Source organism: Natator depressus, chromosome 5 (genome assembly GCF_965152275.1).
Source record: "Natator depressus isolate rNatDep1 chromosome 5, rNatDep2.hap1, whole genome shotgun sequence".
NCBI classification, from domain to species: domain Eukaryota; kingdom Metazoa; phylum Chordata; order Testudines; family Cheloniidae; genus Natator; species Natator depressus.
In genome coordinates this window covers 116810766-116828050 of record NC_134238.1, presented here as the reverse complement: position 1 = coordinate 116828050, position 17285 = coordinate 116810766, and the positions used below count along the sequence as shown (strand labels likewise).

At 42.2% G+C, this 17285-nt stretch overlaps 1 pseudogene; it reads left to right on the top strand.

Annotated features, from left to right (window-relative positions):
* The first annotated feature begins 584 nt into the window (after positions 1 to 584).
* LOC141987990 (E3 SUMO-protein ligase KIAA1586-like) lies at positions 585 to 15650 on the top strand (annotated as a pseudogene).
* The last annotated feature ends 1635 nt before the right edge of the window (positions 15651 to 17285 follow it).

Below are 17285 nucleotides of genomic sequence, written 5' to 3'. Positions count from 1 at the left end.
AACTGCTGTCCACACCAGCGCTATGTTGGTGGGAGAGCGCCTCCTGCTGACATAGCTTCCACCTCTCATGGAGGTGGAGTAATTATACTGACGGTGTTAGCCCGAAACAGTTCTTAAGGTGTTTACCTTCTGAGGCCACTGAGAAGATGGGCTTATCTACAGGCCCTTCCCCCTCCCGTATCTGTTACCAGGGTGATTAAAGATGAAACTAACAGGGTAAGGTGCAAATACAGTAAGCTTTATTAGACTAACTTGGTCTTAAAAGCAGAACCCTTGGTACAAGTAATAACAAAGCACGAGCAATAACAAAACACAGGTAAATACAAATGGCTCGGTTGTTAAGAGCGGATGGAAGTGTACTTAAAGTCTGGAGCCCACAAACCTGATACACTGGGATAACCGAAAGACAATAAAAGGAAACTACAGTACCATCTCTCTCCTTGTCCTAGGCACAAACCTCGACTGTCCAAGGGATGGACCCTGACTGTCCCACGGAATGAACCCTGACCACAATGAGGATGATTCTGGAATCCTGCACAGAACCAAGGAAGACTGAAGACACTGGACCACAGGAACAGGACGCGATGATCACCAGGTAAGCGGCTTCTCTCTTCTTCCTTCTCTCTTCCATTCTCTATGCGTCGTCCTGAGTGGTAGTGTGCGAACTCGCAGCTGAAAATGAGAACGGGTGCATGCAGTGGATGACACCGATGGAACCTGATACCATACACTATAACCCTGGCCTAGCTGGACTCCTTCCACAGGCTGATAATGTGGGAGACATTGGCTGCTTCTAGGATGGACAGCCCTGAGCAGCAGTGTGGCTGTCACCTATATAGTCTGCTGTTACTAGGCAGACTATGCAGTCATGTAATCCTAACCACTCCTTGCCTTTTCCTGCTCTAATTTGAAAAAGGCAGGGAGGAGGGGCAGGAAGCTCTCCATGAAGGAGGGCATCCAAAATGGAGTCCTACTTGTTGTTTTTACAGAACAAGATGGAGGCTAGAGGAGAAATACACCAAAACAAGATTTTACCCCAACAACGGGAGAGTGCTCTCCTGGAAGTATAGAGGGTCTTCACCAGATGTGCTACAGCAGTGTAGCTGCATCAATGCAGGTGTGCCAATATAGCACTTCTGGTGTAGGACCTGCCCGTAGGCCCTGTCTAATGTTTGGAAAAATGATCTGAGCAACCCAGTCTCCTTTCACTCTTTCAACCAATGTTGGAAATTGCTTAAGTGCTAGTGGGTCAAGAGCTGGTGGAAAAATGGTGGGGAAAAACAAATAATGAAATGCTTTTCAATTTATTTCTAATTTCAAAATTTCTAAGTATCTCAGTTTGAGAAAATTCAACACAGGAACCTTTCTTTATTTTGAAGTGTGTATTCAAAATCAGAAAAAAGAGTTGACCTTATCTAGACAGACAGGTTTTCTGCATCATCACAGAGAGTGTGATTGAGATGATTGATTTGTTTTCCCCACCTTCACTGGCATTTGAGCACTTGGTGAGTGGGAGCTGGGGGTGTGGGAGGTGCACTTTGCTGGCAGCAGTTTCCAGCAACAGGTTATTGATGGGCCTAAAGGAAGCAAATAGGAAAGGAGATCAGGAGAAATTCAGAGTGAAAGTGGGATGGTAGGGAAAGGCAAATTCCACCTTCGTGCCCTCATCTCTAAAGAGCTTTTAGCATGGGGAAGGAAAGGAGAAGAGATTTTAATGAGCTCTTTAAATAAGAGGACAGGTTTCATCTCACGCTAAAAGATAGCTCATCCTGTTACACCACTTGCATTGTTCGTAACCTGGTTCAGTACAGACCCGGAGGGGAAGGAGCTCTGGACTGAATGGCCGATCCCATTTCCTGTAGCACCTTACTTTACTTGGAGGTCTCCTATCCAAGTATGCTAATGTGTGTTGAGGCCTGATGCTCATTTACTGTAAGTCCACTTTACGCTATTGCAGCAGGGTGCAGGGGCCTTGAGGTTGAAGGTAAATGTAATTTATGCCCAGTTTGACCCCCCCTTTACACTGCAGGAGCTGTGTAAAGTGATGTTTGTATAAACGGGGAATAAGATCCTGGGTAGATAATTGCTAATTTGGCAACTGTGGAGTTGTGCTTTAATGGGAAAAAGAAACACACTGTGTTTATACAGTGTGTGTGTGTCTGAATGATACCGTCTAAGAGCAGAGGACTTGCAGAGGTTATTTTTGTGCAAAATAATCAAGCTTTCACTGTGCCCTGTGTAGACCTTTACAAGGATACAAACAAGAATCTCAACCACTTATTTAAAAAAAAACAAAAAAACCCTATTGGTGTCTGACACTTCCAAAAATGGCCTTATTTATTGCTGTTCACCTTGTTTAAACATCCTGGGAATAAATATTGTAGATATAACGCTCTCATCTGTACACACACAGATTTCACGCACAGCTTTATGTGCTGTAGAGCCATAATTGCAGAATAATTGCATTAAAGTGTAATCTGTTGTTTCCCTGCCCTCCCCGTGCCTTGTCTCTTTGTTGTGAAGGTGGTCTATTCCTCTACCAAATAAGGCAATAATACAAATAAAAGCCAAGTTAAAGGTTATCTTCCCCCTCCCCCCCCACAACGCAAACACCTAGGCCAAGATTTTCTGAACAGTAACTAGTCATTTTGGAAGCCTCCATTCCAGGATCCCCAAAGTAGCCTAATTTTTTCAGAGGATGGGTGCTTAACACTTTCTGAAACTTAGGCCTTTTTACAATGTCTTCATAGGGGCACCCACATAGGGAGACCCTTAAAATCAGCAGCCACCAGAGCTGAGCAAATAATTGATTTTTTCCCCCGGTTCGGTTGCTGCCAAAAATAAACGTTTTTTTAAAAAAGGGAGCGTTTCAAACCACAAGTGAATTTTGGGTTTTTTTTCTTGCTGAAATGAAAAACTGGAAAAAAAATGTTCAGGAAGAACAAAATGTTTTGAATTTTGATTTGAGATGAAATGAAACATTGATTTGAGCCGACATTTTGTTTTGGAAATGTTGATTAGAGACCATGACGAAATGAACCATTTTGACATTTCCAGAATTTTTGTTTTCAGGTTTTGTTCCGCCAAAACTATTTGCCTAATTCAAAGCAAATGGTTTCGCTGCCCCCTGAAATGCATGTGTTGCAGCTCTACCCAGCTCTTTTGAAAATCTTTGTTTTGATAGTTCTTTTCCCCAGAGGACACAGTAAAAACTTTGTATCCTCATCAGATGAGCAAGAGATTTAAAGTTCTCTTAGAGAAAAGAGGAGAATTCCATGAAAAGAGAAAGCAGGAATTTTTCCTGTAGTCAAGTAATATTTTTACATTTTTTGTGTGTGTGTCCTATAATGTCGTCTTCATACAAAATGCTCTATTCTGCAGGGCTTCTTGTTGGCTTGATTCTTTTGGTGAGTGTGGTTTTGGACTAGCTCTAAATTTACAGGCAGGTTAGGGATGGGGAAAGTGTGGAGTTCAGTTTTTCTTGTGTGTTTCAGCTTTTACAGGAAAAAATATGACCGGAGGGTAGCCTGCAGACTGGTAGTAACTGGCCGTAATTGTTTTGGAATGGTTTCCTCCTCCAAAGAGAGAGAAAGAGGGGTTCATGAAGCTGGAAAAGCTTTGAACACTGAGGGGTTTTATTTCTTAACTTTTCCTCTATTTGTGGGTGGCCTACCCTGAGCTCTCAGGTGCTTTCTCCATGTGTTTTCTCTCTCTTTGATCACTGGGAAGTGCACAAAATAGATTGCTTTTAAACTTGTGTCCATGCAGTTAAATTAACTGTTCCCCACCCCCCCCACCCCCCATTGATCTGGCGTATTCTTTATTAGAGGCACCTATGTGGAATTCTCAGTTTCACAAAACATTAAACTACTAGGTAATGGGGACCATAATTGTGCTGGGTTGCACTTGTCACTGATGGGTTGAATTCCTGTCACCTTGTTAGATGAACTCTGGGGAAGAAGAAGTAGATGCTGTTACCCCTGCCCTCGAGATGCTCAAATAGGAGACAATCATACACTTTTCAGAAGCAAAATACACACATCCCTAATATCCCCACTTCAGACAAAACTTGCAAGTGTGTTTATGAGAATGGGGCACTGATCTATGATGCGGGCCCCTAGATGCTATCCCAAAACAAAGAAATAATGATGCAACAAGAAAGTGTTCTTGGGGGAAAAATATAATTCCATTTCTCTTCTCCTTTTTCTTTATAAGCATGCGTGCAACCCTCCATTTTGGGATTTATAATAGGCTATGGATGGGGAAACATTTTATGTGCACCACTTATTGAAACAGAGGCAAAGAGTCCTGTGGCACCTTATAGACTAACAGACATATTGGAGCATAAGCTTTCGTGGGTGAATATTTCCACTACATGCATCTGAAGAAGTGGGTATTCACCCACAAAAGCTTATGCTCTAATACGTCTGTTAGTCTATAAGATGCCACAGGACTCTGTCTTTTTTACAGATCCAGACTAACATGGCTACCCCTCTGATACTTATTGAAATGTTACTTTTCAAGGAGCTAGCTTTAATAAAGTCTTTGGCTGAGATTTTCAAATGCAAATAGGTGATGTAGCCACTTTCGTCCAGCTTTATCTTCTTTAGACACATCTAGAAAATAGATAACCACTAATTCAATTTTAGGTTGAAATGAGTGGAAGTTGTGTGGCTAAATCCCCCAAGCTGGCTTGGAAAACCTTAACCCATGTATAACATAAGTGCCATAACACTTGGCCAAATAACTTATGCAAGTTAATAAACTGCAGTTGTACAGAACATTGGAGCAGCTTGGCACAAGGGCAGCTTAAGCTTTCAGTGTGTATTGCAATGGATTTGGTGAGCTACAGCTTATTTGTGTGTCCCTCTGGATTTGGTGAGCTACAGCTTATTTGTGTGTCCCTCTGCTTCAGGGGTGCTGGAACAATTTGTATAATGGAGGTGCTGAAAGCCAATGAAGCAAACTGTAAACCTGTATATGATGGAATCCATTTCAAGACAGGAGGTGCTGCCATACCCCTAGTTCGAGCACCTATGCTCTGCTTTTCAGAACACACATTGGGCACTTGCTATTTGTGACAAACTGTTATATGTAGGTCTATGGTTATAAACTCTATAGCGTTTCTTGATGGATTACAGCTCATGAACAATTCTTTTTCCAAAATGTGTCTTTCCATTTGATTAGACTAAAGATAACACATGAATGTACTGAAGTATATTTTCTCTTAAGATATCATGCAATTTTAATTAAATCTTTTTCATTTCTTTTGACATGTGAAATATGAGCTCTCTTGTGAAAAGCGTCTCTTGATTACTGGGCACAGACTCTGATGGGGAAGATATAATTCTCTCTGCATACACTATAACTCTCATTTGTTTGGTTTTTTTTCTCCCAGCATACCAGATATTCGTAACATTACATAGCTACCCTTTGCTGATGTCAGCGGATCCCTGTGGGCAGATCTCTGCATCTGCATTGACTTCAAGCAGAGACAGCCCTAATGTATTTTGTAGTGGTATCAGATAAACCTTCATAAATGGGTACGAACAGACACTCATTGAAATTCACCTTCCCCAAACCCTTCCTTTCTTGAATTAATAAAAGGGAGCATTAAAACCATCTGGCCTAATTTGGGACCCAATCAACTACTGTGGATGTGAAAGCTAGATTTGAGTGTGAGTGTTACTTGGTTGTCATTCCACTTGGGGAGAGAAGGTGACAAGTGTGGTGGAGGGGGGAGGTGGACGGAGGAAAGTCCAATTTTAAAAAAAATATAGTCCACTATACTATATACAGGGCACCTACTTGTTAGTAAGGAGATGTGCTATCCTGAATGTGTCATACAGGCTTCTTTTCATCTACGGCTATGATCTCCTTTGTTTTTCCGCTTTTTGATTTGTTGTAACCTGAATCATCCTGGTGAACCCTCCAAAGTATATATTTAAATTAGAGATTAAAAGATGTGTAAATCCAGCTACTTCTGTGCCTCTCTCCATCCCTCATGGCTTAAATGGGTCTATGCATATGCAGGGGTCTGCCCAGGAGGGTTCTGGCTGTATTCTCTCTTCTTTCTGAACGCATTGACTAGGCTTAAAACGCCTAGTTTATGCTTCTACAAAGGCATGCCTCACTGGGTGTATATACATGTCCTTATTACTTTAAAGTATGAATCCATTCAAATACTTCTTGGAATGCTCCTGTCTCTTACTTGTCAAGTAATCTCTTAGCTTTATTAACTTTTCCAGTTTTATTTTCTTTCAAGGTGACTAGCAAATAGATTTACCAAGGATCCAGAGATTTTAGAATTATGAACTTGACTGCCTAAATAAGCAGGTTAAGAGGGTCACATCCTGCACAATAGTTACTGAGAATCTGATCTTGCAGGCTTTGCATATCCAGATTGTTCAGGATTGCAAGACTGAATCTTTATTGCCTGGTCTTGGGATGTCAAGTCCCACTGCAGATTGCTGGACCCCACTGCCTGCAGTGACCCAGCAGGCATTATGCTGGTGATAGCAGAAACATGTTCTCCTGCTACAAACTTGAGCAACTTACAGGGATTAGCAAACCCTTACTATTATTTAGTTGTATTGCAGTTTTACGTAGAGATCCCAACTGAAATTGAGGCCCCATTGTGCTAGATGCTGTACAAGAGATAGCAGACAATATAACAAGATGGGGGTGGGGGAAAACAGGACTTATTTACTCCATTTTGTAGAGCTTGAGAACTGAGGCTCAGAGACATTAAGTGACTTGCCCAAAATCTCATAGTCAGTCTGTGGCAGAGCTAGGACTTGGACCTAGCTCTCCTGAGTCCCACTCCAATGTCTTCACCTCAAAACTATCCTTCCTTATCCTATTAGAGCTGTGGTTTTCAATCTGTGGTCTGCGGACCCTTGAGGTCCACAGACTCTTATGTATGGGGTCTGTGAAAAGTTGTCATTACCATAGAACAGGGGTTTTCAATGTTCTGGGCGACTATGTCTCAGACTTCCGAAAGAGACTGCGCCTGCGTTTGAAATTTTTTGGGGGGACTGCAAATGAATAAAGTTTGAATCAGAGTATTTTTCAGCATTTTACAGTATGACCAAAATAGAACAATGGTTTGATCACAGTTAATGGCAGTAATATATTACTGTTCTACTAATGCTACAATCCGTCTAGAGTTTAAGGGATCTGGGTAAAATAGTCCTGGACACAGGAAATAAATGTTCCCTTACACTAAGCCTTGAGCAGGTATTGACTCAGTATTCCGAGTTTAACTGGGCACGCTAACACACTCCCTTTTGTCTCTGTCTTTGACTTTGATCTTGAGACCCAGCAGTTTTTTCCTCCTTTCCCGTTCGGTTTTGTTCTCTTGTCCTGGCATACGCTGACGATCTCAAAGTAAAACTCTGTCTAAACCGGTGATCGTACGTAAAAAGGAAAAGAAACGGTGCCCTGTAAAATAAATAAATAAATAAAATACCATTCTCTCTTCCGTGGCACATCCTACATATTGTTTTTCCCAGATCTATTTCATATTAATTTCTTAGCTAAATGTAATAGTAATTTGCAATAACCTAGTGCTTTTCAGCTGTAGATCATAACGCATGTGTAAGCATTTCACAATTTACTCTGCCTCTCATATATCATTTTAGACAAATGGACTGGAAATAGTTTAAGCAAAAATGTAAGAACTGCTAAGGACTCCCTTCAGCATTGGAAGAGAATTGCTAGAGAGACATAAACTCAGTTGTACTGGTCCAGATGCCGTCAACTTGAAAATTCAGGGGGCAGGTTTTGATGTGAAGCATAATAAACAGCATCCAAACCAGATTGCTGAGTGTGTTATAATATCCTACCTTGCCCTTTCCCTGGAGTCATATCTACGTCTCTACCTGAGAAGGCAGTGAGAATGATGCCACCACCTCTTTCCCACTTGGCACTGGATTGATAGTCTCAGGTAGCATTTTCCCCTTCTTGGAAGTGGTTGCCACTTGAGCCCCTACTGCCTCTTCAAGGTAAGGGGCAGTACGGTTAAACTAACTCAACAGGGCACTTCTGTGAGCTGGTCGTCAATGACCCTTGCTACACAGGACAATAGGGAGTAGGGCAGTCCACTCTGCTACTCTCAATCTAGGTAGGTGGTTACTTAGCATCCAGCACTGCCGTATCTGAGTGCCGCTCATGAATTGCAAATAAAAAAATCACTCTCTTTCTTCAGGACCAGCAGGTAGGGTTTGAGTTATCTGATCTGACTGTTGGCTGTTTGTGTGCGTGTGCACGGGTGTGCGTGCGCGCACGTGAGAGAGAGACACTCTACTGTTACCACTTGTAACTACAAACCACTCAAGTTGTTTATGCTATTCCCTACCAACCCATTCCAGAAGACATTATGAGTGAATGGGTAGGTTGTCCGCAGGGCAGAGGCAGGCAGGGTACAGGAAACCTGGGTTTCATTTTCTCTTCTGATTTCTGGCAGTGGAAATTAGCCTTTTCCAAGTTTTCGATCCAGCTGAAGATAAAACAAAAAAGATGGCCCAAGATCCAGCATTTGTGAACTGTGCTCCTCAGGATGCACCCCAAGGATGTCAGGCCTAAATCAAAATTTGGGATCCTATCTCTATAATTTGTCTTGCTGACAGATTTTATTCAGTGCCTCGTGAAGGAAGGAAGTGCTGCTTCCACTGGACCAGGAGAAAAGCTGGGCAAAATCTTGCTGTCTTTATTCAGGACTGCGGTTGAGAAGGATATTTAAAAAGGCCTATCCTTCAATTATATTAAACTCTACTTTTAAAATTTCTACAAACATCTCTAATTGGCATTCAGTGTAGTAATTCGCATTGCTGGAACTAAGCTGAAGAAGTGTACTTTCAAAGAACTGTTGAGAAGGACAGACTTCATGGCTGGCTTGGGGGTAGACTAGCACTGCAATTGGGGTGAAAGTCAGTCCTTGGACAGGAGGCCAATGCAAGCTCTGTGCATCACTCAGACCAGAGTATAACTGGGATTAAAGTTACTGCTCTGTAATTTAAATAATGGAGAAACAGGAAGGAAAAGATCCTTTGAATTTATAGGCCATGCTCCTTGCTCTCCTCGTTGCAGCCTAGCTCAAAACTTCTCAGACTGCAATTTTCACCGTGGCCTCTAAAATTGTCCAGCCCTAATTGCATAACTTTGTTTTCACTCAATACCTGGCTGGCAGGTGTGACTACTTTGGGTCCAATCTAGTTACTGAGCAAATATAAGGGCCAGATCCTCAACTGGTGTAAATCACAATCGTTTCATGGAAATAAATGGAGCTACACTGACTTATATCACCTGAGGATCTGGCCTTATGTTTTCATGTGTGCAACATTTGTCCCAAACTACATACCCCAAAAACTTACACAATCAATTATAGTGAGCCCAGAACCATAGGTCAGCTCTGAACATTTTGGACTTCACAGTGTTGACTGGATAGATACCACAGGCAGTTATTGTATGACTCCTTCATGGTTTCATCCATAGCTCACAAAGCACTTTTCAAGGAAGCTAAGTATCATCATCCCCATTTTCCAGATGGGAAAATTGAGGCACAAGTGATGTCCTGACTTGCCTGAGGCCACACAGCAGACAAGTGGCAGTGCTTGGGAATAGCATCCTAGGACATTTGAAGCCCAGTCCAGTTCCCCACACATTGGGTTCTGGGGATGATGATACAGAAAGGAAAAAAAAGAACAAACAAACCACTGAAATAAATACATGATGAAATTTCCTTTTCTTAAGAAAATATTTCTTTAAATGTCAGGATGGGTTTTTTGCATTTTCTCTCTCATCGTTCTAGTAAATAATATTGTAAAAATGCTAGACCGTCTCCCTATCAGTTGGCATTAAAAGGGACATTATTGCTTTCTTGCACTGTTTTTTTTAGTGCCTTAATTACAGTAAATTGGAATAATTAGAATGAAATTATATGAACCCTACAATTCCCCAAGGCCTTTGTGCTTCCTTTTAGTATGATAATGAATGTTAAGATAAATAATTGATATATTCTGACTATCTCTACATTTTTACAGCAACTTTGTTCCCCTTCTTAATTTTATTTTAGAGAGAAGGTGATGCTTTCAGAATGAAATATAATATGTGTAAATTTACTGTCCAATAAAATGTTAATTAAGCTTTTGGTGAACCTTCTTGCAAATAAAAAAAAATAGCAATGAGCAAATTCCTGATAATGGATGGGCATGTTAACATAAAATTGACTTTTTGTAAAACCATTCTCACTTCAATATTTAACTTTTTACTTAGAGGTTTTTTTTTTTTTTAAAAAAGTGCTCACAAGATAAAATGATCATTAATACAAAGGAGTCAAATATCAGAAGGGTTGTAGCCACTAATGGTCTTCCTTGTTTTTAATAAGGAAACTGTTTTAATTGAATTCATATAGGCAGAGCGGTAACTAGACATTTAGTGCTTGGGTCTAGCAAGCATATTTGTTCTCCCTTCCGTTTTTTTTCATCATTTGTCTGCCCCATTTTCCAACCCCTGTGGCTTTCCACCCTGGGCCGCTGTTCCACTCACCCCACCCTGGTTATGGCCCTGCATATAGGTTCTTGTACCATCCTCCTCACCATAGCATCAGAGTGCCTTCTGTTAGTGCATTTAGCAATGGGATTAATATAGGTCACACATGGTGCGTTTTTCTCTCTCATGCTCTTTCCAGTATGGGGAACTGTGTTTGCAGCATAGGGGTTTGGTCGGGTTTTGGTTTTTTGGCGTGGTTATATTCTATTTATATTCAAGAAGGCAAAGTCAAAAGTGTACATTGCATGTAGAGCAGAAGGTGGCAAGATTTGTGGAAGATCTGTGACATTATTTACATATTAAACATGGAGAGAAAGTTTAGCTATTGGCATAACCCTGCTGTCTTCACCCTTGAATTCTGGGGAAGTGTTCCCAAAGGATACCAGGAATCAGGCCTCACACTATAATCACTATTTATGCACACTTTGAGAGATCAGTATATATTGTATAAAAATGTAGAGCTAGATTGTGGCTGTTTCTTTCAAGGGGTAGGGAGAATAACAAGGATCCGCACCCACTTGGGCAGTCCAAGCAAAAAGACTGCAATTCCTGGGAACCATGGAGTCTCAAAAGGGAGAGGAGGAAGTGGAGCCATGGGTCCAGCCCTCTCATCAGGGCCCAGAGTCGGCTGAATGCCAGTGTTCAGGTCTGGTCACTTAAAGAATAGAGCATAAACCAGTGTGGCTCGTAGATGGGCAAAAAAATGGATGTACTTGCAGCGAAGGCTTTCTATATGAGAAGACATTGCAAAAATTAGGAGACATGAAAGTGAGGAGGCCAATAAGAGGGGTCATGGTAGAGGAATATAAATGAATGAATGGGAATCTATCAGATGATCCTGTTCACCCCTTTTCATAGCATAAGGGCAAGAGGATTCCCAATGAAATTTTAAGGCAACCAATTAAAGAAAATTATTTGTATTTGCTTTACCTTTGGGACTCATTGCCACAAGGTGGTGCTGATGTCCAAAATTTAGCTGGATTCAAAAGGGACTAGCTATGTATATCAGTACAGAGAAAATCCACAGATAAATTAGAGATGATAAAAATTGTAAGGGATACATGCCAACCACTAACTTCCTGGGGTTAGGAAGAGACTTCACTTTGGGAAAGTTACTATGTAATTGTCCATTATGGGGGCTGAAGCCTTCCTCTGAACCATTTCATACTGGTTACCATCACAGGCAGGCCATGTGACTTGGCGGACCACTGATCTGGTTTGGTATGGCAATTCTTGTGTTTCTGTTCGTACCTTAAACAAATGCTTAAAAGAGTAAATTCAAGCTGAAATGCTGGCTTCATGTACTCTCTAACTTCTTTGTTACTCTAGGATCCTGAACCTTCTCTTGTGTGCTCAAGGGCAATTCATCTAGAACGTACCAAGCCAGCAAAGGATTTGAAAGTTTTTAAAAAAATGTTTTTGAACCACCTGTGTGTTGGATAGAAATGGGCAGGGGTGAAAGTAAGCTGGTACGGGCCGGTACAGCGTACCAGTAAAAAACAAACAAACAAACAAATGTGGTGGCGTACCAGTAAGAAAGCGGCCGAAGCATTCAGTACCAGCTTGCTTTCACCTCTTTTGGCTGCATAACAGTTTGAACTCAGCTAATAAAAGCCTGAAAAGTAAAAACTCACTCTGTCACATTTCTCTCTTCCCTCCTCCTCCGGCTAGGCTGCGGAAGGCGACTAGGCTCAGTGCTTAACCCCACCTCATACTCAGCAGCGGCCGCGGCTCCTCTCCAGCTTGCAGCGGGGAGGAGGGGGACTGGCTGACAGAGAAGCCCAGGGCGCCTGCATAAGAGCTTAAACTCAGCTCTGTCTGTGGTTCAGCCCGCAGGATTAGGGGCCATTTCTGGCATCCTTGTTTATTTCACAGTTGTTGGTGTGACCAAGGGGCAGTTTTTTTTTCTGCCCTGGATCCAATGCACAAATACAATCGGAATCGGGGACCATTTCCGAGTTCGAGTCTATCCCTCCCCATCAGAGGATGGATGTGATGCCCAAACTGCTTGCCGATCCTAGTTGAAATGTTACTTTTAAAAAAATGGAGAACCTGGTGGGAAGATATGTCATGATGATTGGGGCTTATTTTTGGCAAAGGAATTTTGCTAAAGCAATGCAAGAATCACAGGAAAGCAGTTAGCCTGATAGACAAAACCACAAAGAGATCGGAGGGGGAAACTGGATATTTAGGGAAATTATTGTGCCGCCTTTGAAAGAAAAAATAGTTTCCAGTCCACCCTATTTATATATTGAATTAAACACCTGAAATGTCGTTAGGACGTATGGGCACAATCTCAGATCTCTTTCTGTCAGTGTCCTGCGGAGGCTGAAATTGACAAAACTTTCTCTAAGTATCATGTATATTTCATGAGGGCTATTCTAGTTGTCCTTCGTTCACTTCTCCTTCACCCTACCACTAGCCACCCATTGGTGCCCCCTGTGCCCTTTTATGCACCTGGGAGATTAAATCTGTTAACTTGCTAGGAAATAGGAAGGGTCTAGGCAGGGCACTGGCAGGCATGGCGCAGTACAGCCCCTTGTCCCCTGTCCCCACTGGCTGGCTGACTGGAGTTTTTGCCTCAGTTACTTACTCCTCGGTGGACCCAGCCCAGGACTGGGCACAGCGGCAGCTGCTGGCTCTCTGCAGGCAGCAGCTGGCGAGGGCTGGTTGCTGGGGTCGCTGCTGGTCAGCGGCAGCTACATTGTGACACATACACATACATACTGTCTTTGTGCAAGCAAGTGGCTACCCATTCCAGCGGCCGGGCGCATTCTCCAGGTGTGCAGCCTGGGACCCTGGAGTGGGGAGGGCACTGGCGCCCTTTTGAGGGGTTGCGGGAAACTCTTTTTGTGACTAACACCTCAGGAACTTCTGCAAGAGGCAAAGTCTGGCTGGGTTGCTGCTTAATGGTGTCCTGCCCCCAGGGGGTGGTTGGTCCTACAGTGAAAAGCTATCTTTTTTGAAAAAAGAAAAGGAGACAAATGAAACTGCTGAATCGCCAGATAAGAAAACTGAGATTCCACCACCATACCGTGGTGTGTGGTCAAAAATGCAATTTGAGGAGTTCAAAAAGAAAAAAACTACTATCTTTTTGCTTCAGGCAGTAAACTTTGGTGCACAGTATGTCATGACGTTTCCAATTTGAAGCTTCATTCTGCAAGAGGGGTTAACATCTCTCCAAACTGTGTCTCTTGTGAAATATCCTCGTACGAAAAGAATAAAGAGACAGAGCTGTCCTCCCTTCACAAAAAAATAAATGAACATGAGAAATGAGCAGCTCACATGGAGGCTGAAAAAATTCAAACCATGGCTATGAAAGAAACTTTTCTTAATCTGAATGCTAAAAGTGAAGAAGCGGCATTTGAAACTACTGCACATGTATTCCAAACAGCCTACTACATTGCGAAAACAAATTGACCACTCAGGGCTTGTCTACATTATCAACTGGATTGACAGGCAGAGATCGATCCCGTGGGGGTCGATTTATCGCGTCTAGTGTAGATGCGATAAATTGACCACTGAGTGCTCTCCCATTACTCCGGTACTCCACCGGAGCGAGAGGCGCAGGCAGAGTCGATGGGGGAGAGTCAGCTGTCGACTTACCACAGTGAAGACACCACAGTAAGTAGATCTAAGTACGTTGACTTCAGCTACGTTATTCACATAGCTGAAGTTGCGTAACTTAGATCGATCTCCCCCCTGAGTGTAGACCAAGCCTCAGTGACCACGAGAGCCTCATTGACCTATAGCAAATCAACTGAATTGAAATGGGAAGTTTGTTGCATATTAGAACAGTCTGTGTAGACATGATTATTCGTATATCCACTGAAATGCAAGAGAATTGTCAACCAAATCATCGACAATAAGTCAAAAATTACAGTACTTGTCGATGAATCGACTACTATTGCTGGAAACTCTACTCTCATTATTTTTTTTGAAAGTCAGTACAGATGGAATTATGAGGCCACTTACGTTTCCTCTGAACTTGATTGAGCTGCAAAACGCAACAGCAGCAGCCATTTAAAGGGAAATTTTGAAATGCTGGCTGTGTTTTGGGGTCACTAAAGAACTATTATTGGAAGTGTTGATCAGCTTTTGTAGCAATGGCACAAATGTGATGTTAGGAGTCAAAGCTGGTATTGGAAAACTACTACAAATGGATTTTCCTAATGTGATTTTATGGCATTGCCTCAACCATAGACTGTTGTTTCAATCAATGTGCTGTTGATGAAGCTATAGAAGTCACCGGAGGTACAAATGATTTTAAGGCTTTTTTGGATGCATTATATTCCTTGTACAGTCAATCTCCAAAAAACTCTCTTAAACTGAGTGCTCACACCAATGAATTACACATTTGTACTTCAAAAAATTGGCAAAGTGTTCAATTTCAGGTGGGTGGTGTCAACGTGGAGAGCAGTCATTGCAGTTTGGCAAATATACCCTGCTTTGGCAAAACACTTCGAGGTGGCCTCCCAAGACCGGTCGAGAGTTGGAAGTGAACGTCTTAAATTTCAAGGACTACACTCAAAGCTATGTTCTGTAAATTTCATCAGAAACCTTTATTTAATGCTGGATGTGCTGACGAACTTGTCTGAGATGTTACAAGAATGAGACATGACCATTCCAAAAGCAGACAAGCTAATGAAAATCTACATCAAGAGAAATGAAAGTCTAAAAACAGACCGAGGAGTTCACACTGAACAAGCTCAGAAGGCTGAACAATCTATGATGTTCAAAAACAGCAAACCAAACAGTGCTGGAAAAAGCCCCAGAATCAACTAGTCTCAATTCATTGAAGCAGTCGTTGCCAACATTAGGACAAAACTATTCACAACTGCCTCAAAGCCAATCAAAGCACACACGAAGGAAGGGCTTCTGATTATACAAACTTAATTAACAATTTGTCGGTTTTGAATCCTGAAAAATGGCAAGAGACTCCAGAGAATCCCCACTTTGGAGAAAAGGAAATAAGAGCATTGGCTGATCAACTGAGAATCAGTCAACAGGAAACACACTTGAGGTTTGTGGAATTCAAGGCTTCTGGAGGAAAAAAGTTTCCTGGAAAACTTAAAAAACTCATCCTTGCAGTGGAGTGAAGCGCCGAGCCTAGCCACCTTCCGCAGCCTGGCCAGAGGAGGAGGGAGGAGGGAAATATGACAGTGAGTTTTCACTTTTCAGGCTTTTATTCCAATGTTAAAAGTTTTATTGGAGATGGTATTGATAGTAGTAGCTTTAATTTCTATATCAAAGTCCTGCAAAGGGATCCATGAAGTTAAGTGTGTAGGAGAGGTGGGTTGCTTGCGATACAACTTTACCAGTAAGAAATGCAAGTTGTTTTCACCCTGGACATGGGCTAAGGCCATTTACTGAACAGTGCAAAGATTCCACCTGCATCCCCACTGACCCATTGTAATGTTGATGTAAACGTGATTTTTTTTTCAACTGAAAGAGCAAAAACAGATTTCATTTGCAGAGCCAAAGTGGAGGTTAATTATAGAGCTGCTTTCTGTACTGAAGTCCAGAAGAGAGTGAGCTTCTATGTAGATTTCAAAAGCCAGTGCATACCCCTGTGCTAATGCACAGTTTTCAAATCCCCGGTGGAGGCTGTGAGTGAAGAACTCCAAGTATTTTAAATATGTATTAAGTTGCTAGGATTAATTAAGTTGCCTGACAGCTTTATGCGTCAAGTGAATATGCTATTGACTTCATTATTGCAGCATGTGGATTATAACAGAAGAGCAGAGAAAGGAGTATGGTAAAACTTGATCTGCTCTAACATTACACTTCAACACACCCCTTGGGACACAGAGGTTTGAGACACTGGTGTAACCGAACCTACAATTCTTGTCACTGAGAAACTAATGGAGGGATAATGCCTCCTTTTTCCTAGACCAAGAAGTCTCAACATACTAGTTGACATTGGGAGCCATACGAAAAGCATGTGGGTGCTTTATGCACTATAGCAGATGGTAATTATAATTGTCATCACTGCTGCCCTTTAAACAGCATCAAAACAATGAGCACCTTGTTATTCCCTGCTTATTCAAAGGAACATCTGTTCTGATAAAAAAATATATCACTTGAGTTACTGTATGTACTTTTTATATTATGGGCCATCTTCTATTAGTCAAATGTTATGTTGACCTTTATAGCAAAGAGCTCCCAGACCTAAAAACACAACCCTCACAGTGAGTAGTCACATTTTAAACAAGTCTACTCTCCTTAAGCTTTTTTCACCCCCTTACTTCTCAGTTCCGAGATACTGAAGATTTTATCTGGCTTAGGAAGAGTGGGAATTAACTCGCTTTTCTTATTTCAAGAAAAAGTTTTCTGGCGTGTTACACTCCAATGGGCAGTCTGAGCAATGGAGTTCCAAAGGATGATACCAGCCTTTCTGTGAGCCAGGTTCTGCATCAGGGGCACAAAAGAGGAGGTGGGCTCAGGGAACGACCTTCTCTAGCACCTCTGACCATGAGCTGGTCAGAGCCCTGACGTTGGGAGTGTGACGGGTTGGATCACAGAAACCCCCTGGGGGCTGCCACCTGATGTGCCAAGACTACTACTGCCTCTGCTTTCTCTGCCAACTTGGGACTCCAGCACCCTGTCTTGCTGAGCCAGACACGCCAGTCTGCTCCAACACAGACCCAGGGTCTGAACTACATGCCCCAAAACTACAGATTTAACTGAAAGCAACTTAAAAAGAGTTCCTGTCTTTAACACTCAGATGCCCA